Source organism: Armigeres subalbatus, chromosome 3 (assembly GCF_024139115.2).
Source record: "Armigeres subalbatus isolate Guangzhou_Male chromosome 3, GZ_Asu_2, whole genome shotgun sequence".
NCBI classification, from domain to species: domain Eukaryota; kingdom Metazoa; phylum Arthropoda; class Insecta; order Diptera; family Culicidae; genus Armigeres; species Armigeres subalbatus.
In genome coordinates, this window is record NC_085141.1 from 314,360,064 (window position 1) to 314,368,032 (window position 7,969).

Below are 7,969 nucleotides of genomic sequence, written 5' to 3' on the forward strand. Positions count from 1 at the left end.
TTAATTCTGTCCACCACAACGTAGCACACACGCTCGGAATTCTTAATCCAACACTCTTTTGGCAGCCTGCTCGACACGCCGGAAAGACCACGAATGTTGTACCGCAATCCAGATAATAAATCACACCATGCTGTAATTATTTCCACAAGCAAAGCACCTTTCACACTACAGGGTAGATGATCGGACAGGTACTCACCTTGTGAGCCTGCTCGACAGGCCTTGTATGTAATAAATCCAGGAACAGCTTCCCACACAGTTCAGCGAATCTCAGACTCATCAGCAAAGCAAGAAAAAAAGCGCAATCCAGGGCTCAGTTCAGTAAATGAGTTTCGACACGATCCAAATTTCAACTTTTATTTGAAAAAACACCAAGTTTGTCACGTCCGTGGTTCCCAATGATGCCCAATGATGATGAGTGGTCCAGATAAACTCCTAATGTCGTATCCGTTCCAAGTGAATCTCTCCTCGTTAGGAAGTGATCGACGGCCAAGTCCAGAAGTGATGAAGTGCAGAGTAGTGCAGAGAGTCGGAACGAGAAAAATGACCCGGTAGGGATGAAAGCAGGGGCAGCAGGGACTTTGTCCAAGGGCTTGACGATCCCTCCCCAGGCCATCTGCGAGTTGTGGCGCCTGCCTAGGATGTGGTGGGGTTTGACAGTGGGCCCTGTTAAACCTCTATAAAAAGCTGCATGTATCCGCAAGTAGGCTCCGCCAAAGCGACCGTGTGCCGCTCAAAGCGCACAAGCCCAAGTCCTGGTGTTAGGTGGGACGCTAAACAGCCCTGACACGACGGCCCTCCGGCGAGACAGGAGGTTTGCGCAGGCCCAATAAGCCGCCTGGAAAACCAATAATTACGAACAATATAAGAGATAATGCGACTCGATATAATCGGCAAAGACCTAGGCGACGAATAAAGGATCACGATTGGAAGCTTGGAACATGGAACTGCAAGTCGCTAGGTTTCGCAGGTTGCGACAGGATGATCTACGATGAATTACATCCCGCAACTTCGACGTCGTGGCGCTGCAGGAGATTTGCTGGACAGGACAGAAAGTGTGGAAAAGCGGGCATCGGGCGGCTACCTTCTACCAAAGCTGTGGCACCACCAACGAGCTGGGAACCGGCTTCATAGTGCTGGGAAAGATGCGCCAACGCGTGATTGGGTGGCAGCCAATCAACGCAAGAATGAGCAAGCTGAGGATTAAAGGCCGTTTCTTCAACTATAGCATCATCAACGTGCACTGCCCACACGAAGGGAGACCCGACGACGAGAAAGAAGCGTTCTACGCACAGCTGGAGCAGACATACGATGGATGCCCACTACGGGACGTCAAAATCGTCATCGGTGACATGACCGGGAGGAAATGTATAGACCGGTCATCGGACCGGATAGTCTGCATACCGTATCGAACGACAACGGCCAACGATGCATAAGCTTCGCAGCCTCCCGCGGAATGGTAGTCCGAAGCACCTTCTTTCCCCGCAAAAATATCCACAAGGCCACATGGAGATCACCTAACCAAGAAACGGAAAACCAAATCGACCACGTTCTAATCGACGGTAAATTCTTCTCCGACATCACGAACGTCCGCACTTACCGCAGTGCGAATATTGAATCCGACCACTACCTCGTTGCAGTTTGCCTGCGCTCAAAACTCTCGACGGTGTACAACACGCGTCGAAGTCGGACGCCGCGGCTTAATATTGGGCGGCTACAAGACGGTAGGCTAGCCCAAGAATACGCGCAGCAGCTGGAAGTGGCACTCCCAACGGAAGAGCAGCTAGGCGCAGCGTCTCTTGAAGATGGCTGGAGAGATATTCGATCCACCATTGGTAGCACCGCAACCGCTGCACTTGGCACGGTGCCCCGGATCGGAGAAACGACTGGTATGACGGCGAATGTGAGCAGTTAGTAGAAGAGAAGAATGCAGCATGGGCGAGATTGCTGCAACACCGCACGAGGGCGAATGAGGCACGATATAAACAGGCGCGGAACAGACAAAACTCGATTTTCCGGAGGAAAAAGCGTCAGCAGGAAGATCGAGACCGTGAAGAGACGGAGCAACTGTACCGCACTAATAACACACGAAAGTTCTATGAGAAGTTGAACCGTTCACGTAAGGGCCACGTGCCACAGCCTGATATGTGCAAGGACATAAACGGGAACCTTCTTACGAACGAGCGTGAGGTGATCCAAAGGTGGCAGCAGCACTACGAAGAGCACCTGAATGGCGATGTGGCAGACGAAGATGGCGGTATGGTGATGGACCTAGGGGAACGCGCGCAGGACATAATTCTACCGGCCCCGGATCTCCAGGAAATCCAGGAGGAGATTGGCCGGCTGAAGAACAACAAAGCCCCTGGGGTTGACCAACTACCAGGAGAGCTATTTAAACACGGTGGTGAGGCACTGGCCAGAGCGCTGCACTGGGTCATTACCAAGATTTGGGAGGAGGAAGTTTTGCCGCAGGAGTGGAAAAGGGCGATAAGCTGGATTGTAGCAACTACCGCGCAATCACATTGCTGAACGCCGCCTACAAGGTACTCTCCCAAATTTTATGCCGTCGACTAGCACCAATTGCAAGAGAGTTCGTGGGGCAGTACCAGGCGGGTTTTATGGGCGAACGCTCCACCACGGACCAGGTGTTCGCCATTCGCCAAGTACTGCAGAAGTGCCGTGAATACAACGTGCCCACACATCATCTATTCATCGACTTCAAAGCCGCATATGATACAATCGATCGGGACCAGCTGTGGCAGCTAATGCACGAAAACGGATTTCCGGATAAACTGACACGGTTGATCAAAGCGACGATGGATCGGGTGATGTGCGTAGTTCGAGTTTCAGGGGCATTCTCGAGTCCCTTCGAAACCCGCAGAGGGTTACGGCAAGGTGATGGTCTTTCGTGTCTGCTATTCAACATCGCTTTGGAAGGGGTAATACGAAGAGCAGGGATTAACACGAGTGGCACAATTTTCAATAAGTCCGTCCAGCTATTTGGCTTCGCCGACGACATAGATATTATGGCACGTAACTTTGAGAAGATGGAGGAAGCCTACATCAGACTGAAGAGGGAAGCCAAGCGGATCGGACTAGTCATCAACACGTCGAAGACGAAGTACATGATAGGAAGAGGTTCAAGAGAAGACAATGTGAGCCACCCACCGCGAGTTGGCATCGGTGGTGATGAAATCGAGGTGGTAGAAGAATTTGTGTACTTGGGCTCACTGGTGACTGCCGAAAATGATACCAGCAGAGAAATTCGGAGGCGTATAGTGGCTGGAAATCGTGCATACTTTGGACTCCGCAAGACGCTTCGATCGAATAGAGTTCGCCGCCGTACCAAACTGACCATCTACAAAACGCTCATTAGACCGGTAGTCCTCTACGGACACGAGACCTGGACGATGCTCGTGGAGGACCAACGCGCACTAGGAGTTTTCGAAAGGAAAGTGCTGCGTACCATCTATGGTGGGGTGCAGATGGCGGACGGTACATGGAGGAGGCGAATGAACCACGAGTTGCATCAGCTGTTGGGAGAACCATCCATCGTTCACACCGCGAAAATCGGACGACTGCGGTGGGCCGGGCACGTAGCCAGAATGTCGGACAATAACCCGGTGAAAATGGTTCTCGACAACGATCCGACGGGCACAAGAAGGCGAGGTGCGCAGCGGGCAAGGTGGATCGATCAGGTGGAAGATGACTTGCGGACCCTCCGTAGACTGCGTGGCTGGCGACGTGTTGCCATGGACCGAGCCGAATGGAGAAGACTCTTACATACCGCACAGGCCACTTCGGCCTTAGTCTGAATAAAAAAAAAAAAAAAAGGGGATGAAAGCGGAAAAACAGTTTATTGGACAGGTACTCACCGTGTGAGCCTGTCAAATAGGCCTTGTACTATCAATCCCAGCAGGTCCCACCAGCAGTTCCGAATGGCGCCAAATCTGTTCTTGCAAATTGGAAGTTTTTGGCTTTGAAGTTTGGCTGCCTCCAATTATTCCCAGACAATCGATGTAGTTATGGCGAACCGTTGCAATTGTGATACCACCAGTATGGCGAGTATCTTTTGTTACTACCGTGTAATGGTGGCCGAATAGACGCCGCGTTGCTTCCTTGGAACACAATCCTGGTCACGGCACCAATGTTGTGACCTTACCGTATGTGTTCCAACCAAGATTCCACCAGTTTAAACCGTGCCAATCAGCTGATTGCACATTCAGCCCCAAGTTCTCCTTTCCTTAACAGGTATGACGGCAACGATAAAGACGACAACGACGACGATGATTAGCTTGAATCCAGGTATGTAAAGTTTGCAGGTTCCGTTCCAGATAACCAGGTAAGTAAAATTGTCACTTAATTTCACAATAACTACACTTTATTTATTTCAGGTAAAAATTACTTTGCACTACTCCATACTACACTTTATTCAAAAACTATTGATTATATTTTATCGATCTAGCTTATACGATTTCTGAACTAAGACTGATTTCTTATCGGATATTTCTTCTCAACATTCGTAAACAAAGACGCTATAAAAATTGAAACGACTAACACATACAACATGTAGTATAGGTGGCGGCTCACATCCCTCTCATAATGCAGTCTGAGTTGACCTAATATGCTTCGATTACTCTTTCACTCGCACAATTTCTGGAGGTTTTTACCTACACATGTATAAACTATCAACAGACCGTTTTTTTTAGAGTTGTTCCATTGTGCGCTGTGCCTAACACTTCCTGCGCTGTTGTAGTCACAGCTTCGTGGATATTTTCCCACAATCTGTTGACGTCGTCAGTTCCAGTAGCATCTCTTATCCGCTCGTTCAGCTTCTGGTGGTACTGTTCAGCAACTCCTTCAACTGACAAGCGTTGGATATTGAAACGCATCGTTCTGTTGTTTCGTGAATTCGTGACGCTGGAAAGTCGCGCTCGAATTTTTGCAACTACAAGATAGTGATCCGAGTCGATGTTCGGACCTCTGAAGGACCTTACATCTATATCTATAACATCCGAGAAATGTCGTGCGTTGACCAGCACGTGGTCTATCTGTGAGCAAATGTCTCCACTCGGACGTTGCCAGGTATGTTTGCTGATATTCTTACGTGCAAAGTAGGTACTGCTTATTGCCATCCCTCTAGCAGCAACAAAGGTTACAAGTCGCAGACCATTATCGTTGGTAGCGGGATGAAGGCTCTCTGTACCAATGACAGGGCGAAAGAAACTTTCTCTTCCGATCTGCGCATTTTTATCTCCGATAACAATCCTCACATCGTGTGTTGGGCACTCTTCGTAGGCCTTATCAAGGATCTCATAGAACTCATCCTTCACGTCATCAGGCTTATCGTTCCTTGGGACATAGACTGATCAGACTATAGTTCAAGCCAACGTTTTCAAAACGACTTATCTGCTTTTGTAAACAAAGATTCAAACGACGAATTGACGAATAGGATAGCTCTCCCACGCAAACCAACACCATCAATAGGTAGCGGAAACCTTCACCTACCTATTGGTGGTGTTGGTTTGCGTGGGAGAGCTATCAGATTCGTCAAATCGTCGTTTGAATCTTTGTTTACAAAAGCAGATAAGTCGTTTTGAAAATTTTGTCTTGAGTTGAAGAATTTGCCCTTCATTCTCAACGCGTAAGTGCGGTTGCTTATCGGTTTCCGACGGATAACACGCTTCATCTGCTTCCGGATCACCATGAAGCCACCTCCCCGTTCTGCTCTGTCACCGCCGCTATAGTAGATGTGGTACTTGAATGAAATGTTCGCTATGGGATTATTTATTTATTTATTCAGACTAAGGCCGGAGTGGCCTGTGCGGTATATAAGAGTCTTCTCCATTCGGCTCGGTACATGGCTGCACGTCGCCAACCAACCACACAGTCTGCGCCTGCGGAGGGTCCACAAGTCATCTTCCACCTGATCGATCCACCTTGCCCGCTGTGCACCTCGCCTTCTTGTTCCCGTCGGATCGTTGTCGAGAACCATTTTCACCGGATTACTGTCCGACATTCTGGCTACGTGCCCGGCCCACCGCAGTCTTCCGATTTTCGCGGTGTGAACGATGGATGGTTCTCCCAACAGCTGATGCAACTCGTGGTTCATTCGCCTCCTCCACGTACCGTCCGCCATCTGCACCCCACCATAGATGGTACGCAGCACTTTCCTTTCGAAAACTCCAAGTGCGAGTTGGTCCTCCACGAGCATTTCTTCAGGCCTCGTGTCCGTAGAAGACTACTGGTCTAATGAGCGTTTCGTAGATTGTCAGTTTTTTTTACGGCGGCTAACTCTATTCGATCGGAGCGTCTTGCGGAGTACAAAGTACGTACGATTTTCAGCCACTATGCGTCTCCGAATTTCTCTGCTGGTATCATTTTCAGCAGTCACCAGTGAGCCCCAGTACACGAATTCTTCTACCACCTCGATTTCGTCACCACCGATGGTGGGTGGCTTACATTTACCTCTTTCGAGCCTCTTCCTATCATGTACTTCGTCTTCGAAGTGTTGATGACTATTCCGTTCCGTTTAGCTTCGCTTTTCAGTCTGATGTAGGCTTCCTCGATCCTCTCAAAGTTACGTGCCATGATATCAATGTCGTCGCCGAAACCATCTAACTGGACGGACTTCGTGAAAATCGTACCACTCGTGTCAATCCCTGCCCTTCGTATTACTCGCACGTAAAGCCGGTAAAATTATGTCCTGCGCGCGTTCTCCATCACCATACCGCCATCTTCGTCTGCCACATCGCCATTCAGGTGTTCTTCGTAGTGCCACCTTTGGATCACCTCACGCTCGCTCGTAAGAAGGTTCCCGTTTATGTCCTTACACATATCAGGCTGTGGCACGTGGCCCTTACGTGAGCGGTTCAACTTCTCATAGAACTTTCGTGTGTTATTAGCGCGGTACAGTTGCTCCGTCTCTTCACGGTCTCGATCTTCCTGCTGGCGCTTTTTCCTCCAGAAAATCGAGTTTTGTCTGTTCCGCGCCTGTTTATATCGTGCCTCGTTCGCCCTCGTACGGTGTTGCAGCAATCTCGCCCATGCTGCATTCTTCTCTTTCACTAACTGCTCACATTCGCCGTCATACCATACCATACTTATAGTACATAGCATCTTTCATAACGAATAATGGGAGAACTGAACGAGAAAACATGATATTTTTTACATATATTGTTGGGCGGATTTTGCATAAAAAATATTCATCGCAATTCAATTGTCACATCCTATCCTAGCCCCACGGGGACATTGCGGCCGTCAAGTTGAAAGAGCTGGTCAGTTTCTTTTTATGCAAAAATCTAGCAGACTATGCGACTTATGAAAGATTGCATTCCTAACAACCCCATGGAAACCGAAGGGTGGAGAATATCAAATTTGCTAGCCAGCCAACTCGCCAGCTGTCACTTCTACTTTCCCCTTCACTTACCACACCACGCGTCTAGTGACTGCTTAGACCACCGTACCTAATGATGTAGGTACCTTGCAGGGAAGTCGATACCGGATCATGAATTGAACCCAGCTACCTTCAGCACCGGCTGACACCTAACATATCGAGCTGGGTGGAGAGACACCATGGGGAAGTTCACTTCCATCTGACACAATTCCTGTCAGGCCATGGCTGCTTCCGGCAGTACTTCCACATGTTTGGGCACACGGAGAGCCCCGTCTGCCCTAACTGCCCAGGTGTTGACGAAACTGCAGAGCACATACTGTTCGTATGTCCTCGTTTCGACGTCGAAAGAAGAGCTATGCTAGACGTTCGCGGTCGGGACACAACCCTGGATACCCTTTTCCAGAGGATGTGCCACGCGGTGGAGAAGTGGAACGCAGCTTCAACTGCAATCACTCAGATTGCCTGCAGCTTGCAGAGAATCTGGCGCTCAATGGAACAACTCTGAGAAAAGACGGTCAAAACCACTTTGAGACGTTTAATACAGATTTAGATCCATGATTTATTCATAGAATGTGT